Raw genomic sequence first — 23275 nt, forward strand, 5'->3', positions numbered from 1 at the left:
TTCTAGTTTGTCAAGTAATATCAGAGTTATTTCATGCAACATCCCTGGACACAGCCATGGCTCCAAACTTAACAAATGGTTAGTGCTTGTCTTGCAGAATGGGAAACTGAGCTTCAATTCAGTTCAAGCCTCCAGAGAAACAAATTCAAAGTTAGTTTTTCCTGATACAGACTAGCTGGTTTAGAAACAATCCTGAAATTTCTGTCACCTCTAGTCATACCTTAAAAAAATGGCACATAAAGAAGCTGGTCACCTGCCTAAGTGTTTTCTGTTGACTTGATGTCTTCCAAGTTGCATGTGTGATTCCTATGAAGCAGGAAGAGAAGACGTGACTGAGGATGGCACAGGAACCAGGTTTTCCCCTCTTTAGATTGCCTTAAAACTGCTGCAAATACTATGTGATGCTGAGAGTTTTCTTTTTCTTTAACACTGTGATAAGAAACTATGAGAATTACTGTGTCTCTTCGGTGTTGTGGCTAACTGGTAGACTGCATTATTTCAGCAAAAGCCAGTGTAGTTTAAGTAGCTCAGGTTTAAAATTAATACTTTAAACTAGTAAGTTGGTGTAGGAATGTTTTCCTTCATTCTGTAGTACAAAGCCACAAAAGTTTACTGTTAAACCCAGATAAGGCAGTATGGGTGCACCTCTTGGTATTTTCCTGTCTTTGTCTTGTTGTAACAACCAGGTGGGATGAGCAGCTGATGAAAGTTTTCTCAGAAAGCTCCTATCTTAATGGTGCTCAGTTTATAGTCATGTAAACAAGGTGATTGAAAATCATTCTATAGAACTGTATTTCCTAGTAAGCAGGACAAATCGCACCCTTGATGCATCTACAGTGGTGCTCTAGTGTTAACAGTCAGTGGAGAGAAATAGGCACCACCTGTTTTACGTATGGGCTTGGGGGGTTTTCAGCCCAAGTTTTAGTTGTGTTCCTATCTGATGATAAGATACTTTCACAATGCAGGGGCTTGCTGCATCCTCACTACAGAAGAGTCTGGATGACTAGTTCAGACATTATAAATTTTGCTTGGACAGAGGAATGGTACCTTAAGAGTTTACATGTGTTCTGTTTAAATAAGAGTTCAGAAGGTGTGAGAACTTCTTCCTCTCAGGAATGAAATTCTTCACATTTGCTGTGTGGTAAGTATATGTGCACAGACAGTTGCTGCAATATAACTGGTATATCAGAAGTTTGTTCACAACCAGGATTATCTTGTGGTAGTTTACTCATGGGCTTACACTGTGACAGTCTGTCTGTGTAGTTCCCAAGTAAATGTCTACACAAACATTTTCTTAGAGCCAGGCTTTTTCCACAGGTGCCCTGTGACGAGACCAGAGGCGATGGGCACACACTGAAACACAGGAGGTTCCCTCTGAACATCAGGAAACACTTTTTCACTGTGAGGATGACCAAGCACTGGCACAAGTTGCCAGGGAGGTTGTGGAGCAACTGGCTCTAGGTGGCCTTGCTTGAGCAGGGGCTTTGGACCAGATGACCTCCAGCAGTCCCTTCCCCACCTCAGCCATTCTGTGACTGTGTGATTCTTTAAGAAAAAAAGGAGTCTGGTTTCTGGTTAGTAGGCATGCTATGAAAGTGAATTAGCATCTCTTAAAATCTTGACTGTGTAGGAAGGAAATGTAGAGCAATCTGAATTCACATCTCCTATACCAACCTCCTATATGGACAGTCCCAACAGGTAGTAGAGCCTGGATTAATCTCATTAACTTTATATAGCTAAATAGGAGCTTGTAAACCTAGACTCTGTGCCATATAACAAAGGTGTCTGGGGGAACAAAATTATCTCTCTAAATTCTAAGCTGTTCTCAGAGAAAGTCTTCCTTCTCTTCCATTCCCTAATCTTTAAAAGGAATCTGGGGTTGCCAGGTTTCTAAACTGAATATATTCATTAAGTAATTGGAGAGCAATAAGACAAGTTTAGGCTTCAAGTATCTCTGCTTTTGGTGTTAATAGTTTCCTCTACCACGTACTTGGTTATTTTATGTATAAATGTAGTTGCAGCTTGAAGCACCTAAGCTAAATGCTGAATATGGTATAAATTGTTCTTTCCCTCACACCCTGTTAGCCCTGTTTGGGTGGTGTATGTAGAGTTGTTAACACACAATAAATGCGTACATCATAATGACCCATGCAGAAGACCTGTACGTGAGGTGAGCTAATCATGAAAAATGCCCTTTTCTTCATAATGGATAAATAATTCAGGAGCAAGCATGTTCTTTACATTTAAACACCATCATAGTCCGTCATAACTTCTGTGCATTGACAAACTCTGATGAGCCTTGTCTTCAGGAGCAACTTGGGAAAACCCAGAGGAATCAAAGCTGTGTAGTGAACACACATAAATTAAAGGATTAAGTTACAGACTACTATGGTTCTGAAAGTGTGCATCTGTGCAAGGGTTGAATTCATATAAAAGCATTAACTTAACCTCTGAATTTGAGTCCTAACTTTTCTCCATGCCTCTGAATAGGCAAGTCCTAAGCATCTGTTCAATGAAACCAGATGATCATAATGCAAATGGTAATCCAGTAGGTATTTAACCTCAGAGTCTGCTTCTGTCCATTAATGTTTTAAACCCAAGTTTTCCAAGTACAGAAGCTTTAGGCCTTGGCTCAGTTTTCTATTGCTGCAAAGTTCATTCCCCACAAACAGGAAATAAAACTGCCTATCACAGAGGTAAGGTCTTCCAACAACCCTCAAAATAGCAGGTTTGGCAAAACTGGTTGACGAGGGCACCTGATTTAAGGCTTACTTTGTCATGAAGCTCCTAACCCTAAATTCCAGGTGTTTAGTCACACAGCTGCCCCTTTCCCTTCAGAAAAAGCTGTGAAGTCTAGGGTCAGTCCCTGACAAAGTTAGAAATGTAGTTACATAAAATCCCCAAACCCGGTATCCTAATTAGCCTGTCATGTTTCAGCCTGGCCATTAAATGCTGATGTATGTAATGACAGAAAGTTTGGCTTTGACATGCCATCAAAGAAATCAAGAAATTAATACTAACTTTATTTAAACATAGTTTAAGTGGACAACACAAATATTTAAAATAACTTTAGAAATAACATTCCAGCTTACATACTTATGATCCGCTGACAATACACAAACAATTCATTTCTTCCACAAAAAACAGCTTTTGAGCTAAATGATGAATGTGCAGAAGTCAGGATCAAGGTTTTGTGTGTGTGTGTGTGTGTGTGTGTGTGCGTAAATTAAATCGGTAGGATGTTTGTTTCCCTCTTTCTAAGCAAGGCAATTGTAGTCCTTAGCCAAGGAGCTGCAATGAATTTTGAAAAAATGAAACGTTTAAACACATCTTTGTCTGTGCAGTGTAACCAAACTGCCTTCAAAATATTATCTTGTTCTGACTGAAATAATTTTGGCAAACAGTGTGCTTGGGACAGTGTCTATGGCACAGGGATAACTGGAGCCTTTTTTTCCTAATCCAATTACCGATAAAAGCTGCTGTGTCAGTGAGACGTAGGAAATAGCTAGAACTGAGCCATTAGAAAATCTAGTAGCTGTATCCAGGGGCAGGTTTTTAGCAGGAGAGTAAGAATGGGGTGCTAAGGTGGCTCTAGGGATCTTCCCTCCATACCCCAAGCTAGCAGCTTGTTGCAGAATGTGTGCATGCACAGCATCCTGCTTGTGTGCTGACATCCAGCCATCCCTTCTCATCACAGCTGCAGGCAGCCATAGTCCTGAGCTCATCTACTAGGGCTCGTCCTCACACATCCCTGCTCAGAAATTATTCTGGAATAACTACACTTAAGCGTGTGCCTGTGTTTGTTTGTGTGTGTGCGTGTGTACCCTTATGTAATAAGCATAAACTGTTTCAGCCTAACTTAAACAAGAACAATGCTCTGGAGTAAGTAGTTCTGTGATCTGGGACTTATGCAGGACTAGTCAGTGCGTTTTGAATGCCTGTCATACTCTCATCTACATCAACTGCCATGTCTAAACAAGCCCTTAGAAGATAATTACAAACTTTCATTGGGACGCATCCACCTAAGCAACAGATAAGCAAAGTTAGCTTAAACTTGTTCTATTTTTTTAACAGGCAAGAACATTTTGATCCACTGTTTAGAACAAACCTTACTTGATAGAAGTTACGTCTTTACATACATCAGTAGTTAATAGTCAGGCGGAAGTGTGCCAAGGTGATTAGGATGTTAGGTTTTCCTACCATGGTGAGAGCCAGGAATAGTGATCTTTACAGCTGTTTTAGAAAGGAGCTCCTGGCTAATTAAACCTCTGGCACGTAAGCTGAGGAGCTTCATGTCAACAGCAGGATCAGAGGATAGGGTGGAATTAAGGTCTCCCAAATGTCCCTAGATCAAGTTATCATCAGTGCTCTTTATTTTATGGGTATCTGCACAGAGGTTTCATCATCAGTTATTGTCTTGTTACTCCTACGAATTCAGCCTTGCTTCTGGTAGCAACAGTGGGAGCCCTAATGCAGATATGGCTCCAAGGGACCAGTGGTTCCTCAAGGCCTCCACTTTCCCAGGGCTTGCCTGTGAACTGCAGTGCTTGAAATGCTGAGGATTGCCAGCTTCTTGTCCAGCAAGTGCTCACAGTGGTGGGAAATAAACGTGAGGCAGATGAGACCAAGGCCTCCAGTGGAGGAATCATAAACTAGAACAGTCCAGCAAAAACATTGATAGATGGATTTTCTCATCTCTCACTTGTATCCACAATCCAAACAACCTGATAAGAAATGCCAGCTTTTCTATGCTTGCAGTGACTCAAAATAAAAATAATTTAAACAATTGCTCTCTATATTTTATTTCTGAACTTACAGAAGTGACCACTTCTCTGGTTGTTTAACTAACAATTTTGACATTTAAAAATAACATGTGACTCACATAATACATCATCTGTTAGCATGTGCAAAATAAGGCACTTAGTCCCAGGGCTAAATGGGGAATTTCTGAGGAATACTAGGGTGGTTCTGAAAATGCAGGTTGTTCAACTGGTAGTTCATCTTTCACATCTTTATTTTGTGTAGCAAACTGGAACAAATGAAGCAATTAGAACATGTGTAATTGTCCTTACTAGATAGGGGAACAAACTAAGCTCTCTGCACTAATGCCAGGTCTGTCAAGAAGTTATAAGCTTTGGGAGTAAGTTTTTAAAAATAATTTGAACTGTATTTTAATATGGAATCTTTATTTATAGGCAGAGTACTTCTGAGGCACAGCTGTTGGTGAGATGGTGTTTTCTCAAGGAAATAACTCATTTCTCCTTTACTAAAAGAGAACAGTAGTTAATTTTCACCAAGATACTGTCTAACTCAGGGCTGGGATTGGGACAGTGACCGGAAGAAAAGTTGTGCCTAAGTTCTCCATTACTATAAAAGACACAAGATTTTAGCTGAAATTAGCAAGTAAAATAGACTTGGAGGTAAGTGTTCCCAGAGTCTCCAACAAAGAGCTTTTAACTTTCTCTGGCTTTCTGGTATTATAAATATTTTCAGTCCCCTGTAATGATTCTCCTCTGAAGACCTAAAGCATCTAATAAGAGCAGTCTGGTCAGCCATGGTACCCCCTTTCTATTAAAGGGGCAAAACTGCACATGAAATTCCGCAACCCTTGAGCTCGTGGGACCCAAAGTTTCTTGTTTTCTAAAAAAATGCGTATTTTCATTTTTGCCTTCCTCCTGATGCTTGAATGATCAGATGTGGAGATGCTGTCAGTGTTCCTGGGATTCACCTTGGGAAGCCAAGCCTTTGTTACTAAATATTTGGAATTGGACCTAAAATTATTCTCTCACTGGGGACTCATAACACAGTCTGCTGCCTTGAAAATTCTTACACAAAACAGCTTGTGGGACCGGGATGGCTGGGAAGCACAGAAACTAATACTGCACTCTGGGCCAGAGGGAGCAAGGCAGAGCAAAAGCTAAAGCCCCATCGGGAAATTCATTAACTGCAGCTCCTACAGCTGCTGTAACTTCCTGTTCTGTCACTGTCTGGAGTTTTTCCTTGAGTCCCTCTCCCTGAAGACAATTCCAGTGTCATGGTCAGGACTCTGAGGTTTCTTACCTGCTGAGGTGCTGCATCCTCACCTCCTCCCTGCTGGGGGTGATGGGTCTGACCCAGGGGGGTCAGGAACCAAACCCCATGGGCAATGCAAGAGCTCCCTATATGGTGTGTCATTCTCACAAGTGGAAAAGGGAAGTTATTTACCATCACCTTCATGCTTTTGCTTCTCTCCCAGCCTACACTGGGAAGTTTCAAGTGCCCACAATGAAATGGGAGATAATTACCACTTGCAGGTTAGCCCACACATGAGGGTTATTTTTCTAGCCCAACTTCCTGGGCTGGAGAAGTTGCCCCTTGAACTGTTGTGCTGCACTGTCCACCTACAGCCCTATGAAAGCATCTCTAGCCCTGGAAAAATAAAACACAAGGCCATATGCAGAGAGCACATAACCTAGTGTGTATTTCACCTGGCAGAGTGTGAAAATATAGGTGTGTGAACAGGAGTGTACATAGAAAGTTAGGAATCTCTGATGCCTCAGGCAGAACAGTGACTGCAGGTAGCTCCGTTCCCCCCCGTGGGCAGTCATTTTCTGTCAATCATCTTTGACTTCTCCCCAGGTAGGAGCCAGTTGCATATGCAGCTTTTTTAAACATAAAAGCACCACACATGAGAGAACCTCACCCAATGCATTGCTTGCTGAAACATGGACACAAGCTCTGCCCAGCCTTGCCAGTACCCTGATCTGTCGTGCAGGCTGGTGCTATCAACCATGGGCAGCGGTACCCTTGAGGAATGGCTCCAAATCAAGTTAAGCCATTCCACATGGTAACTGTGGTTGAAATGCTCACTTTTCAAGGATCAAGGTTGTTAGGCCAGATCTGTCACTTGAAGCCATCCAGGCAGGCTCCAGTTAAATTAGTGGGACTTGTTGGGAAGTGGAGGCTTTGTCTGTTCAAACAGCCATTGCTTGTGTGCCAGCAGCAGCAGAACAAACCCAAAGGATTTCTCTTTTACTCTATAAATAGCTGTCTTCTCATTAAACGGCCTGGCAGTAGTCTGAACTAGACAAATTGTTGACTTTCCACCTGGTATCCTGTGAAAGGGTCCTGCTGCTTGTTCTGTTGTATGGTTTCACCCGTCCTGTGCCAGTGCTGAAGTCCCTGACACATGGTAACCCAGCTGTGAATTCAGGCTGCAGCTCCCCAGCTGAGCAGAAGAGTTAGAGAAATTCATATGCAAAGGGGAGGAAAGTATAGAGGCTTGCAGGAGACCCTCCTCAGCCAGCTCTGTGTAGCCGTACTGTGTCTCCAGTCATGAAATCATGGCTTGCTGTGCCTCTGAACATTCCACTAGATTGTTCAGGCTAAAAATTCCTGGTATAAATTGTTATTTGCATGTCACATATTACTAAAAAAAAGTGGTTTGCATGTCATCTTAACTACTGGATTATCTCACTTCCTTGCAAATCCTTGCTGCATGAGTACCTCTGCCTTCTTCCCTAGATAGTCATGCTGTGTTAGATCAAACTTCAGATTTTCATCCTGGTATAAGTCTTTGAGTTTGCAGTTTACTTCACTTGGACACTTCATTTAACTACTAAATTTGCTTCACATGCCAGATCTGTAGACATCTAAGCAGTGAGTATGCTTGCAAAGATCAGTGGTTATTAGCAAGTGGACACGCAAGGCAAACTGGCACTTGAAAACAAGGCTCAAACACAGAGAAACAGAATTTTATAGCTGTCTACCATGCATGAAAAGCAGATCCAGCACACAAAAATAGCCCCCCAGTTCTTAAATCTGTATTTTGAACTGACTTTCAACCAGGTGTTTCCACTTTAATTTGATCCCAGGCATTCCTAGAGGTGATGTAAGATCCAGATCCACAAGGTAATAATGAAGTCAAGAGTTGAAAAATTATCAAGGCCTAATCTGGCAATTTAGTCCCTTGTAAATCATTGTGGTTAGTTATTGCAGGACCATTCTTACCAACCAAGTTCTCTTGAGACTTCGCATTAACTTCGCCACCTGTTTGACTGTCAAAGAGATAAATTTCCTTGAAGGGAATCTTCCACTCCTGATTTTATTTATGTCTGGGGGGAAGAGGATGGATTGACTGGGAAACTTCAATGGCAAGGGTCTGCACATGCTGAATCAGGGAGTGATGCAATTCATTTAATCTGTTTGATATTACACATAAGGTCCCAAAATGAAACATATTATAGGATTAAGAAATTCTTCTGGCCTGTTTGCGAGATGGAAAGCTCTAATGAAATTTAGTCAATTGTTGCTTTTTCTTCTTCTTTTTTCTTTTCAAACAATCAGACCCAAAAGTCAAAAGATCACAACAGAGCTATTCTGTAACCTAACACTGCACATCTTTCAGAGCACCTGTGCACTCAGTGTCCCAATGGCTAATAGCCAAAAAGTGTATCAATTAGTTTAAAATGCTCTTCTACTGGGAGATAAACAAAAAACCAGGATAATAGAAATAGCTCAGTGGGATGGACCCTTCAGCTAACTCCTGGGTTACAGGAGTAAACCATGTGATAACTTGTAGGGTCTGAGCTGTGTTGGTGAACTGAGCAGCTTGTGTCTTAAATCAAAAATTAAAAAATATTATCACAAGCTTAAGCTGAGACTTCTACGCAATGCATAAACTCAAATTGCTGCTCAGGGTTTTTTTTGTTGTTGTTGTTGTTTTGGGGTTATTTTTTTTTTCTTTTAGGAAAGTCCTTTGAAACAACTGAAACTTGAGTGGACTAGAAGTAAATAATGAAAAAGATATTTTAGCTTTTAAATCTGTTATTTCCTGCACATACTGTTGCTTCTGATAATATTTTCTTGGGTTTCCTCAGTTTTAAATGGCACAGCTTGTAGTGTGGAGTTTGCAGACAGAGCTACTGGGTATGGACACACCAGCACGCCACAAAACTGTCATCCTCCCTCCCTTCCTCTCATTCAATACTCTGAATCTGCATCCAAACCACATGGCTTATTCTGTATAAAATCTGTCCACATGGCACGCAATTTTCTACTGCTCGCAGCAGTCTTGCATGTATTTGTCATAAGCAGTGTTATATTAAACCCAGCCAATTGATGCTGCCTCTGCCAAAAGGCAAGAAAAGAGCTTCCATGGCTTCTCTACCTCGTTGGTGTTCCTGACTGTACAAAGCAACTAGTGTAAAGAAACATTTTACCTGAATTTACACAGAGTGTCTCATTTTCTAGGCTTTTTAGAGGGACTTGTTTTGTTATTCTGTACTCTTGGAGGCTGCTGGCAGCGGTGGAGTGGAGGCTGTTCCTCCACTGGTGCAAGCTCCTTGTTTCTCCAGGTTGATTTACCTGCCAATGCAGTGACAATAATCAACAAGGGGTTTTTCAAAGATTTATGAGAAAGGTTTTTGGGGGGAGGGGACATCTTTTCAGCCATGGAGGACATCTGTACTGAGAGATGTAAACTAAGGAACAGATCGATGGAGAGGAACAGGCAGAACTCTGGAAGATGCCATGAGCAAAGCTGGGAATAAAAATGCATCTTAAGGAACTGGACAAAGTAAATAGGGTGATACAGAATTAGAAGAATACTCAGGGTATGATTCAAAGATGTTTCTTTTCAGGATGTGAATCCTGCATGTTCTTCATATTCAGCTGTGGGCAATGCCAGGACAGTGGTCATTAGCACTGGTCCCACTCTCTCCTGTGGGAAATGGGGGAGAGGGAGGGAACCAGAGCTGAAGCCCTAAAGCACAGCTTTTGAGGACACAGGAAATGTCTCCATGTGGGTAGAAGCCTTTCTGGGCTCCCTAGGAACACAGGGTCAATCAAGCTGTCAGTGAGGATATACACAATATCCTTTCTAATGCCCGCTGGCATTTCTGGAAAAGATTGACAAGTTTCAGGTCCAGAATCCCAGCAGTCTAAAAGATCTTGGGCTGTTTAGAAACCATCCACTCAACTAAATTCATTATATTAATCATGATTATATTAATGTTACTCTTTTTTTGACCCAAACTTTAGCCAAATGTGTGGAGCTGCAGGTGTTGCATGGGAAACTGAAGATGGAGTCATCTGAGACAATCTTGTTTACTTACTAATCAGAAACTATGCTTTCCCTGGAGATCTGAAGCTGTAGGTGACAGTCCTTTTGCTCCCTGTTTCATGTCGCTGTCAGACAGTGCTCTGGGATACTGCCTCTCCCTTGGCTTTTTTCTGAATTACAATTCTGGATAAATTTAGCAATTCAGGAACCACCCAGGCAGCATAGGAAGGGGCATGACACAGCAGCCCGTTTTTGGGGAGCCTTGGTAATGAATTTTTTAAACTGGCTGACCACTGAGTTAAAAAAAAAATAAAATACAGAAGAGACCAGAATTCAGCTGCATTCCAGATAAGTCACACAACATTCAGCTGTGGAGCCACAGACCTGTTTGTGCTGTCTTGCTTGCTCTGGCCCAGCTTCAGCTAAAGAAGGTTCTGGGAAGCTGGTGAGAAAGGCGCTTTCACATGTAGGGGTGTCATAGCTTTGACTACTGCTTCCTTCTTCAGTCAAAATGTTTCAGGTTTGTCGCCTAGAAGACCCACTCTTTGCCAGGGTCCCAGTTTTCTTCTTTCTTTTCTTGGCCTAAGAGTCAACTGAACATTCAAAGCAAGCTGGAAGGGGACAAATGCCTGAGGAAAAAAAAGTGGCTGGGGAAAACAGCTTGTAATTTTGATTTTTTTTTTTTTTGCCTAAATCAGCCTGCCAGACCTGTAAACCTTTTCCTCCATGTGACCAGAGATCTTCCAGTTTCCAAATGCTCAGGCAACCAGATGTCCACAGCCCCCTGACAAATTGCTGCTGTAATGCATCATCCCCACTTGCTGCACATGAACAGTCTTGTCTGTGCAGGCATAGGATGTCCTATGTGTCCAGGCTGCTCAGCTCAAGCAAATGTCCTATACTGTAAGGTTGGCTTTAAACTCTCATCTTTTGCCTTGAACCCTTATGTCCTTCCTTTGCCCTCACCTGCAAACTGGGACTATTTGTATCCTCTACTGACCTAGGCAGACAGCAGGTGAAGCATGTGGGAGACCTGCTGATAGAAAATGTATTTGTGTATGTGCAAAATAATTGCATGATCTACAGACAATTTCCCTCCACCGTGATATGCCAGAGTCCTTAGAGAGAATCAAACTTTGATAGGAGATCTGGGTAGATGGCTCTGACTTTTGTGGACCAGGAGCTTAGGAGCAGGGTGGAAAAGCAGGGTAAGAGAGGTTAGAGACCATGATGTGAGGAGGGCTTTGGAGGACTGGGCCTGGTTGGCCAAGGTGACAGGGACCCAGGAGGACAGGGAGGGCAGAGGGACCTGACAAGGGCAAGTGACAGAGTGAACAGGAATGGACCCTATGTGAAAGCCATTTCCCTCTACATAAGCGTAAGAGAAGTGAATGGGCTTGTGCAAGCGATTTATTCTGGCATTTCTTAACTGTTGAGTCCTTGGATCACTTAATTATGATATTTTTCACTCTTGATAAGAACAGATAAAACATACACATATTAAAGATCTACTAAAATGAAAAAAACATCCCAGCACTTCAAAAATAACATTGATCTTATAGAAAACGAATTAATCCTTTTGCAATCCTCTTTCTAAGTGTTATCTTTTGAAAAATGAGCAAGAAAGGCTGTAAAAGATAAAGTTGGAAAGGAAGAGCCAATACAACCAGGGCTGTGCAGAAATATGGGGCTATGAACCACTGGCTATTTTTAAAATATAGCTCTATAGTGAGAAGAGTTTGTGTTTTCAAAGGTATGAATTAAGGCCATGTGAGCCTAATCTCTGAATTTCCTGGCTCATGTCAGTCAAAGTCATTGTAAAAATGTGTGTATAGGGGTGTGGGTACATATAATTCATGCCTCTCAGATACACTTTTGTGTTGTTTGTGTATGAAATTTAACAAAGAGCTTGGAAGAAAGCCCGAAGAAGTAAATCTTCAATTATAATTTGAATACACACTCTTAATTATGAGAAAATAGCCAAATCAACCATTAATTTCCCAAACAAACGAGGTTAAGATGATTTACTGGCAATTGGGTGTGCAAACATATACACACACACACACACAGTTGCCTGCATCCAGCTTTACAAGAAATCTCGGAAAATATCCCAGTCTGCTTTACAGAATTACAGTAAGAAGAATGTGACACCCTTTGCCATTATGTTTGCTGCCAGTGATTCAGGCGGGGGTGGTGGGGGAAGGGGAAAGCTTTCAGCAGAACAGCTCAAGGTCCCCCTACACTTGAACTTTGAATAAGCAGTGACTGTATCTTCAGGAGAACTGTGGGTGTTAGAGCAGGACAGTGAGACAGAGTGAGAGTAAAAATACCTCAGCAGGGGTTTTCCTTTTGCTTTATGGAAAATGATGTAAAACCATCAGTGAGTTCCTTGTAATGGGAGTGAAAAAGGACACAGGATTTTTTTTTTTTTTCTTTTTTTAATTAAGGGAGACAGCGGTTTTGCGAGGTCATCATTCTTAGTCACAGCTATCTCAAGGCAGCTAAGCAGCTTTTCTCTCTTCACCTGGCTGCATTGCTCAACCAGTGCCCTGGGAGACTTTCCTTTGGACCAGGTTTGAGGGGACTGTTTGGATGAGAAGAGCTTTTAAAAACAAAGTGTACTTCCTTGGAACTCATCCTTTTCTGGTGTTTTTTTTTTTGTTTTTTTTGGGTTTTTTTGGTTTTTTTTTTTGTGGTACAGAGTCATCTCCGTCCGAAAGTGTGGCTGATACTGTATCTATCTATTGCTCCAGGGAGTTGCCCATTTGTCTTTGCCCTGGAGGAACAGCCCAAGAAATGCCTGAGACCTTGGAGCCTTTCCCATCATCCCCGCACATGCGGGGCTACAGGAAAGCGAGAGTTAAAGGGCAGCTCGACCCTGGCGCAATTCCAGGATCCCAACCCTTGCGACATCCATGGGGCTGAGAGACTGAGCACAGCCCTCCTGGGGTTTTGCTGGGGGGGCAGAGCTCCCTGCTCGGTCTGCCCGTCCCCACAGTCGGGGGCCTTGGCTGCAGCCGGGCTCCTTAGCAGTGTTTCCCTCCAGCCAAGCCCCTGGGAGGAGGAGGTGAGCAGCTGAAGCCCATCCCGCGTTAGCACCACGCTTGCCTTCACCCGCGCTTAGGGCGCTGAGAGGATCCTATTATTGCAGTCCCCCAAATGTTTGAAATGAGGGATGATGAACCCCAGTGTGAAAGAAGCAGCATTCGTGTCTTAAAAATCAGTGAAAAAGCTGCATTGCAGACAACAGCCTGTGAGGAAGGCATGTTGCCTGGTTAAAAACCATAAAATGCATTTACCTGCGCACATACAGCTACACCACATTTAGACAACCAGCGCCCACTGGGCTTTCCCTCTTCCTGACTGAATTTAACTAAAAATATAAGCTTATTTTCCATATAGACTTTGATAAAGATGTGGGCACTTCAAGTCTATCTATGTCATGTTTTATGATTAAACCCCATGTTAGATCAACCCATATAACCAGCTTAAGTCTTTCCTCTCACTTCAATGGTCACTGGATGCGACCTGCAGCTAGTATCTAAGAGCTTCCCGACTGCTTATAATTAAACTGTATTCCTGAAAATATCACTAAAGCCTATCAAATTGTTCTCGTATTTCCTTCCAAAGCAACTTTACTCTTATGAGTTGAAAATTACGTACTCTGCCTTATGGCAGGTTTTTAAATAACATACCAGAACTGTGTTTGCCACTTGCTAGCCCTAGTAAATTTGATATTTACACTGTCATCAGCTAAAGTGTGTTGGGCTCCTGTTGTGTGACTTTGGGGATTTGCTGGGGTTTCTATAAAACACAGGCCAGCTGCAACAGTGAAGGCAGTTCAGTTTAATAAGCTAATAAATACATTTAATGACCCTCATTATGTCTCGTAGTGATATCTGGTATTAAACTGCAAGTGTTAGCCCAAGTAGAATGTAAAATAGAAAGTCCCCTGCTGAAATGGTGCAGCCTGTGTGTGTATGTGTATGTACTTAAACACACACACACACATATATGCATATAAACCAATTGGAAGGTTCCTACAGAAGAATGCTATGGCATTTATTTTTCATCAATTCTCGAGAGGTTTCAGCTGTCTTTGCAGCTCAAAAGAAGAAACAATTTTAACTTGCAAGAGGGAAGGGTAGATAAGAGTCATGGAATAGATCTGCCCCAGTATGAAAGTAAGCAGTTGCTCGCTGGCTAGCAGACACGCTGCGCCCAGGTTGTGCCACTGGTGGGTAGCCAAAATAATCCCCCATGTGGGTCCTTGTGCTTTCTAATGGATCGGGGGTGGAGGGTTCTGAAACCCCCATGACTTTGAGCTGCAGTGGTAAAACTGGTCACCAAGTCTTCATTGAATGTATGCACCAAGAGGCTCCCCTTGGGGCTGCCAGGCAGGGAAATAAATCAGTTACTTTCATTAACACAACTTGGAGATAACACAGGCAGCAGAGACACCAAGTCCTGTGGAGCAGTCAGCTTTCTGGGCACTCTCCTAAGAGGACACCATAGATAACTTCCTGGGCCAAGGTCCTGGTGTGATTCTTTGGCCAACTGTGAGATGCTTTGATGTGAGGGAGGGGGCCACACTAAGGAGCCCAGAGCTACTGGAGGTCCATGTATCAGCTTGCTTAGCCAAACATATATTTGCAAAAGAAAAAGTCTAACAGGAGCCATGATTGTGAATAAAGGCAAAAGTCTACATGTGCCTGCACATCATATGGTGAACATCATGCAAGTCACGGCACATCAGTAGGTACCCAAGCCAGCTGAAATTTGTTTCTTCCAGGACTGGAACTGACCAAGCCAAGACAGTACAGCTCAGGGTGGACACCATTATCCCCAAGGGATGGCTCCATCACTCAAACTGCTCCAAGCTCTGACAGGGCTCAGGCACAGCACCAGGACTGCTGTCAGGAGGACAGGTGTATTTGACCTTTCAGGCTAAGTGGAGACTTTATAAGGTTTTAAAAAATCCTCTCCCTGAGCAGGTTCACAAGTTTGGATGGACAAAATGAAAGGGAGATACCGTATGGGAAAAAAAAATGTGAGTTAAGTAAAAAAGGACCAATTTTATATTTAAAAAATAAATCTTCTGGTAAACTATTCAGCATGTAGCTGCTGAATCAAAGCACGCCAATCACTAGATCATCGGGACCCAAATGTCATCATGTGCTCTAGGCATAGACCTATCTTTTTTGTGTACAATATAGATAAACTCATTAATTAACTGTCTAGTAAGAATTTGAGTGCTACAGAAAGCAGAGGAGAGAGGCTTGAGTGGTTCCTATTGTCACCAGAAAAGCAAGATTATCCTAGAATTCCAAATATGTCCAATCTTTATTTTTAGTTAATATGTTAATCCGCTTAACAAAATCTCCCTCTCTTGCAATGCCCCTCTGCTTTCCTGTTTGTGGGATAGAAAATGATCTTGATTATAAAAGAATCCTCTCAGGTCTTGTTTTTGGTCATTTTACCATAAACACAGAAACTTTTCTGTGCCATTCAGGCAATGCACTAGCACTGTGACTTTCCAAGCCAGGCAATATTTCTGTTGCCTGTAAGAGGATTGGATGGAGCACCGCATGCATGCCCACGTGTTCTCTGCTCTGGGCACTTCTCAGAGTCTTTGGAAGTGCTGGGGTCAGCTCTGAATTCATTCACTCTCCACACAAGGTCGGTCTTTTTCCTCCCTAGGGACCCCAGCTAACTTGCTAGCTGGAGCCAAGCCCTTTTTTTGGAGACAGTGTGCAGATAATCATGATTCCTGTTAGCTCAGCTGCTGTGAAGATGGGTGTTCCCATCAGATATGCTGTGGGGTTCTCTGATACTGTCAAGTACACATTTTTGTTTTGACCAACTACTCTCATCAGGAAGAAACTGATGAATGATAACTTTTGGAAGGAGATTTTTATAGCAGGTCAGGGAGATGTGGGACAGGCTGTAGAGCACTGGACCACAGGGTTTCAGAGACAAAGGAAGTGCTTGGACAACAAGCTGCAAGTGGGGAGAGCCAGTGATGAGGCTGAGACCTGTAAAACAAGCTGGTCACCCAGGGCCAGAAAGATTGTTCTCCTCAGAGTTCAATAACACTGTTAGTCACCATGAAAATATTGGAAAATATAAACTATGAGTGGACTTCTCATGGACTAAGCTGACTTCCAGAGCATCCCCTCTGAACTGGAGATGGGAACAGTATGCAACTGCAGGCTCTGAAGTCAGTGACCGATGTTCAGTGACATGGCCTGAGCTCCTGTGTCCCCAGGCAGAGGTGGGGGGTTAGAGTTAGCTGTCTCTAACCAGCCCTGCTGTGTTGTTCTTTGTCTCACCATAGAACTCAGTGTGGCCACGTGCTGTGGCTCGTCCTGGCAGATCTTGTACTGTTTTTCCTAGAAGGCTTTGCAGCAGAGACCTGTGAGAAGCATAAGCCCTGGGAGATCACAGCCTTAGAAGGTAACAGAGGAAGATACCAGTCCATTATAAAAGTAATTTAAATCTCAGGGGGGGTTTTGAAGTGTGATTTTGTGAGTCTCTCAATGGCAGTAGGCTCACTGGCCCTGTTGCTTGTTTCTGTGGTGGACTTCTCTGTAGATGGACATGGATATTAACAAACAGCTTACTTTCTCATTTCCAAATGTCACGCATATGCCCTCACAGTATGGCAATGGCATTTGGGGGGCTGGTGCTGAGACACTCTGGCCGCTCTTTGGCAGAGTGTTGGGTGGCTGTTACACAGTGAGAGACAAACCTTGTAAGAGGGGACAGCCAGGGAGCAACAACCGTTAGATTTTTCCTCTCACCTATTGCCAGGTAATATTCCAAAATCTTGCAGACTGCGCAATGGCACTGACATTTCACCCCCACTTCGGAGAGTGAAGTGCTTCCAGAATGCTGAGCTGTGTATAAACTTGTCCCCAGTGTTATGATCCCTGCAATACTGCTGTGATTCATGAGACTGAAGTTGTGTTCTTTAAACTCTCTGGCTGTTGCAGCATATGACTCTGTTACTCTAGCTATTTGGTTTTGTTGCCTTTTTTTTTTAAAGGGTGAGTTTCCCTTCCTAATGGACCATTGAAAGATAAGGATGGGTGTGGATGAGGGTTGCAATGTAACCTGGTGATGTTAGCATCCGCAGACCTGCCAGCTCACTGCCTTCTACAGTGGGCGTTTCAGATTTTTTAAGGACTTCCCGAACCAGCATAGCCACACCGCTAATCACAGGAGAGCCTGTAACAGCTTTCAAACCTTGTATGGCCCCAGTGACCACACACTGGCAAAATGGTAAAAGCTCGCCATCTCTGTTGGACACGACAAGATCAACGCAGAGAATTTCCTTTGTTCACCACCAGAGCTTCACTTGTATTTCCCAACCCAACTCCAACCTACCCCCCTAGTGAGTCCCGGGGGTGAATGTGACTTACCTCCAAAAGAGAGAACTGCATTTAAAGAGATCTGGAAGATACTGCACCCCATAATGGCACAACAAAGCTGTTGTGCCTGCAACAGCCTGGGGATGAAGCAGAGGCCTGTTGGTGAATTCATCTGGGCTGGTGTGGCCTGTCAGTACCCCTTGGCAGGAAAATCACAAACCAGTCTCTTACTCCACAGAAATTTGAGGGCCTTCTATTGTTCTGTGGGTTCATGGAGAAGTGTAATACCTTTTTTAAAATAAAATTTCTTGTTTCAAATAGTGATGATGACAGTGCAGATGTTTGACTCTTGGTATGGCACTTCATACTGTTCTGAAACCAAAAGGTGCTTTTCCAAGCACTTTGCAAGCCAGAAGTCCTGCACCTGCCAAGGGAGCTAGAAGGGAGCTGAGCAAGTAGCCGGCTGGGCAGGCAGGGAGGCAGAAACAGAGTCAGAACTGCCACATTTCCATTTAGCATTTTAATATTTTCAAAAGAAAACAGTTTCAATATATTTGTGTTTTCAGCAGAAATAAAAAAAACATTTATTTAGAAAAGCTTTAACTAGATGTGGTGGCAGGGATGGTGCTACTCTCCAGGCCATAGGAAACATAGGAAATTTTTTCCTTGTTCTGAATCTGCTCTGAAAGAAGCTTTTGTAGATCATCAGAAGGAGGCTGTGCAGTTGCTTATACAGTCACTAAATCACATCTTCTGGACTTACTAACATGTTGAACCACTGGCGGTGGTTTGATCTGAACAATCTAATCTTTAAAATGATGTGTCTGGTATTTCTGGTGACTAAGAACTGAAGAAGAAAAAAGCTTTTCATTACCTCTGCTCTCAGTGCCTCCCCCAATTTTTATTCATCTTGATAACCTCAGCCATTCTCTGCTCCCAGGTGAAAAAGAGTTGGGCGGGTCTTGCTGAATCCGCACCCCTTCTGCCTGGACAAAGAAGTACACCATATCGTTACAGTGATGAGAATATTCGGGCTGAGGAGATATCAAGGGCTGTGAGGCCATTCTTTCATTTGAAATGGAAGACAGGTATTTATTTCTTTGTGTTCCTTTGAAAAAGCCCACTGAGATGACACAGGCACAAATCAGACTCAGCCTACACAACCCTGAATGCCAAGGCCCTGTGTGGGATAGGTAGTGAAATGTTCCTGCTCAGTGAAATCCAGATTATTTGACAGAAGCATCTCTGGAAAGGAAATTGAATGTTATGCCAAACAGAAAAATCAAGGTGTATGATTTATTGGTATCTGGCCTGCCTCTCCAGTGCTCCTACCCCACCTTAATTCTTCCCTGTATGCTTTCTGTCTTAGACTTGTAAGCCCAAGGTGTTGAGGGAGAAGGCTGACTGAACATTCATTTCCTGCAAGGGTTTCCTGTATGATGTAAGAACAAGAGTGGGAGCAGCAAACAGCTCCTCAAACATTAACTGTGTTGGGATGTTTGAGACTGTGTGAAGCAAACAGTACTCAGAGGCTCTAAGGAAAATTTTTTTCATTGGTGAGTTTAATCATTAGGGGATTATTTTTTTAAAGTTTTCCTTCGCCCCAGATCTCATAGGAATTTGAAGGTTAAGAAGGGGCCTAACAAGCTGAAAGGAAATGTCCCCTCTCTTCAAGTTTATTATTGAAAGTGGCCAGATGTCATTTGTTTGTGACTAGAAAAGGGAAGTTATATTACAGAATGTTACACTTCAAACCCCATGGTAAAAACAAAACTGAAAATGGAAAAGCATTCAGCTGCAGTCATTTACATGTGTTATCCACAGCCTGGGGCCCTTTGACATGAGATAAGAACTGAATTTTATCACATTTATGTACACTGTGAGTGTTGTGTGTCTTGTTCATTCAATTGGGTGTTCATCAGATGAATCTGAAGCCAGCTGGGGTGGTGGGTGGTGGAGCACTAGTAGAGGAAATGCACTACATGAACTGGTTTGAAGTAATCTAATGTTAATGCTTTTTTCTTTCCAAGTCCCAGTTGGAATGCCCTATTGCACTTGGACTCAGAGCTCTGAATTGTTGCCTTGTATGGGTTATGAGATCTGCTAAGAAAAACTAAGTTCTTCAGCAACAAACTAATTATTCTGGCACTTGATTCTAAGCAATAAGCGGAGTGGAGGAGGTAGAAACACCTCCTTGTAGCTATCCTACTAACTTTAATAAAGAAGAGGCACCAGGCAAACCTTCTGCTACCATTCATGGAATCGTATTAGCTCTAAGGATCTTCCGCCACTGCCAAAGAATGAGGTGGCTTATCCTACCCTGTAGCACACCAGCAAGGTCTCAACATTCCTACTTGAAATCTTTTAAGCTGTTTTTCTTCTTCAAGGCATGTGAAAGAGATAAATTCATCAGTGAACTCATATGTTACAGCAGAAATTATATAGCTGGTATGACAAGAGATTCATGTTCCTTAGACAGAACGAGTTGCTATGAACTTCAACAGTGAAAGAACAACCTGGAATAAAAGACACATTCATGCTACAAGTATGATTCACCCTACATTCTCCATAAGTCTGCATAAGAGCCAGCCACAATTTCTATGCTGTGAATAGCCGAAGAGTATGAACAAGAGGTGGGACCAGTAATTCCCGTCCCATAGACTTCTAAACATGAGCAGAATGTCACGGCTTCCAGCCAGATCACCAAGTGCTGGATGTGCCCTGAAACACAAACAAAAATCTCTGTGCTGTCATGCAGATTCTCTGCAAATTCTTTCTCCCATATGGTTGCTTTCTGTGCGTGTGCATGAGACCAAGTGTTGGTAACATAAGCACCTACAAAAGTGCTGTCCAGAAGCATTTTTTTTACCAGCCAGGAAATACTGCCCTTGAGTAATTACATCTTGAATCTAGGAGTTCTTAGACTGGAAAGGGGTTAAAAAGTGTTCAAGTTCCTTCGAGTGATATAACAGAAAGAATAAAATGAGATCTGTTCGGGACATGCTGGTTATTCCTATGTTAGTAAATTAAATAGTACCACAGAACATTTCCAGGCACCAAAACATGTTTATGTTGTTAAATTGTTGTTGGGGTTCCTGTCACAGTTCTGGCTAATGCCAGGTAGCATTCTCCTAAAATTTTCTCAGAGATTGTCAGGAGATGGCACAGGCTATGTGTCAGCTCCATTCGGTAGAGTGAATGTGCCTAGACCTTGCTTTGGTGGGCAAGAAAGTTCAGGAGCATGGATGTATCTAGAACATGCCTCTAGGTCTCAGAGTTGGCAGAGTTTGAGCTGCCAGTATAGATATAGCTACTGGTGACAGAAAAAGTTAAATGGTTTTTGCTAATGCCTCTCCCACTTCATTAATCATACAAACAGCATGCTTTGGAAGGCCACAGGAGACATACCAGGAAACCACTGGAGACAAACTCCACGCTTTCTGGGGAAAAGAACCAAGGAAGGGGGACAAAGAGCATGCCCAAGCACTGAACAGAGAAAGTAGCCAGCCTGGCATGGGCAAAGGTCACTCTGAGCCTGAGGGTCCCCAGGCACGCTTTCTCAGGTGTCACCATGGAGAAGCTGCTAGCCGTGCGCCAGGCCACGTGGAGGCAGAAGCATTCAGCTGTTCAGGCTGTATTTGTGTACCACTTTGAAGAGGTTTGACTGTTGCTAGTGACACCTGTGCCACAGGATAGGGCTCCTCCTGCTCCAAGGTAACTCTCTATAACAGGTAGATATAGAAGAGAAGAAGAGAGGAAGACTCAGAAGGCCATCTAATGGGTACCTGTCTGGTCATACTGTCATCAAGAAATGGGATCTTATCAGGACGTCTGTAAAAATATCTTGGGTAACGAGAAAGAGTTGGTAAGACATTGGCAAAGGGATATACATCAGCATTCACAAACTGATTAACGTGATATCCTTTGAGAAAAACAAGCAATTGATCCTTCTCAAGGACATCTGCAAAGTAGCACTGAAGGAGCTGGGTGCTCACCTCAGTATCAGAGTGAACAATCCATGCATGATTGTCCAGAGATGAAGTATCACTGAAAGACCCATACAAACTGATTACCTGTGTAATCAGTACCTACCTACTCACATCAATCAGAGGACTGAAGAGAGCCAATGAGGATGCAAACTAAGCTGGTTTTCATTAGAATAAAAATAGGGTGGGATCATTCAAAGCCTCTGGAACAACACACCACCTGTTAGAGAGAGTGCTGTTACTGCCTCTCAGATACAACTATTGGCTCTGTCTCATGTGTGTCAGCCTTATCCATCCCAGCTGGTTGAAATATTCTGGATTGCTTCACAGATCTGGTACAGATATGCTGTCTCTGAGTCAGTGAACTGCCAGGTCACACTGAAAACATGTTTTTCCTCTGTGCTGTCTTTCTTCACTAGCCTAATTGCCTTGGAATTTGACATATACAGGTTATGAGTGATTTTGTACATTTTAATCTGATCAATTGCTCGCAGTAATTCATCATTTTCCAAAAGTGAAGAAATAAAGGTATTTCAAAATGGAAGTCCAATTCTTAAGTCTTCTGTTTAGGCTGCACAAAATATAGGCACTAAACCCTTGACTTAAATGTGCAATCATAGACCAGATACAAGTAAGTAGTGGACCTGACACAAATCAGAGCAGACTTGATCTAGCCTGGGCATTAAAAGAACTTTTGTTTTTGATTTGCCATGCAGCTTAAGGTCAGACTGTCCCAACTGCAGATAATACAAACCCCTACTATGTATAAGGGGTAAAACTTTGATAGGGTCATTTGGCTTATTCACTATAATGACAATACCAGACAAATGGCTGACATGGGACTCGGAGGGCATCATTCAGTATGCAGTCTGCAGGACCAACTCCAATTGTGGTAGAGAGTTCAACTCCTCTCCCCTCCCAAGCATAATTTGTGCCTAGATGGAGCAAATCTTTGATATGGTGCGTGGAGCAGTCATCAGTCTTAGCTGGCCAGGACGAAGCCAAAAGGTAAGCAAAGTGTGGTGAGAAGAAACCATTTCAGACAAAAAGAGGATCTCAGAGATTTGTGTTCCTGGCATATTCCTATATTCAGTGGGGCTTTCCAGCACAAATTAGCAATGGACCAATTTATATGTGCTCAGTGGACTTGGGCTCACAGACTAAGCTCAGCCAGAGGATTCCAAGAACATTCCTAGAGGAGCAGTATTTGCCCTGGAACTGGACGCCATCCGTCCAGAAATACACCAGATGAAGAAGCAGCTGCTAGAAAGGAGACAGAAAGCTGACTGCCATGAACCTTGTACATACTGCTCTGTGTCTAATATCCGTGAGGAAAGGGGGATTCTGATCTGGCTCACAGATTTACTAAACAGTAAGGACAGATGATGAGTTTATGCTGCAAAACAGGGGACACTGACATAATATGGGAGAAAGGTCAACTGTGGAAAAAACTCAGTGATACAAAAAGGAGTGCTATGAGTACAAGGCTGGATGCGGCAGAAGGAGCACCATCAGTGTCTTCTAGCACAGGACATGAAAGGAAGGGCTAAAGCCTGGAAATGAGGATCATGTCTATCAGTGAACAACACTTGAGATTGAATGACAGAAGACAGGAAAGACATATGGCTATACTGATCCAGGTCAAACATAAGATTATGGAACAGGTGTCCAAACCTGGTACAGCCTGTATCTCATCCAAGAGAGAGAGTGATGAGGGAGTGTGCCCTCATCTGCATGGCAGTTTTTAAAATGAGACAAAGCGGGAATCTGAGTGCAGTCAGTGCCTGGCTATTTGTGTAACAGGGCCGAGGGGGAAGGAGCAGCACAAGGTAGGTTCAAGAAAGACTCCTGTAGAGATGCTTTGGAGGGTGCAC

This window comes from Athene cunicularia (genome assembly GCF_003259725.1).
Source record: "Athene cunicularia isolate RWA chromosome 2 unlocalized genomic scaffold, athCun1 chr2_part1, whole genome shotgun sequence".
In the NCBI taxonomy this organism is placed as follows: Eukaryota; Metazoa; Chordata; class Aves; order Strigiformes; family Strigidae; genus Athene; species Athene cunicularia.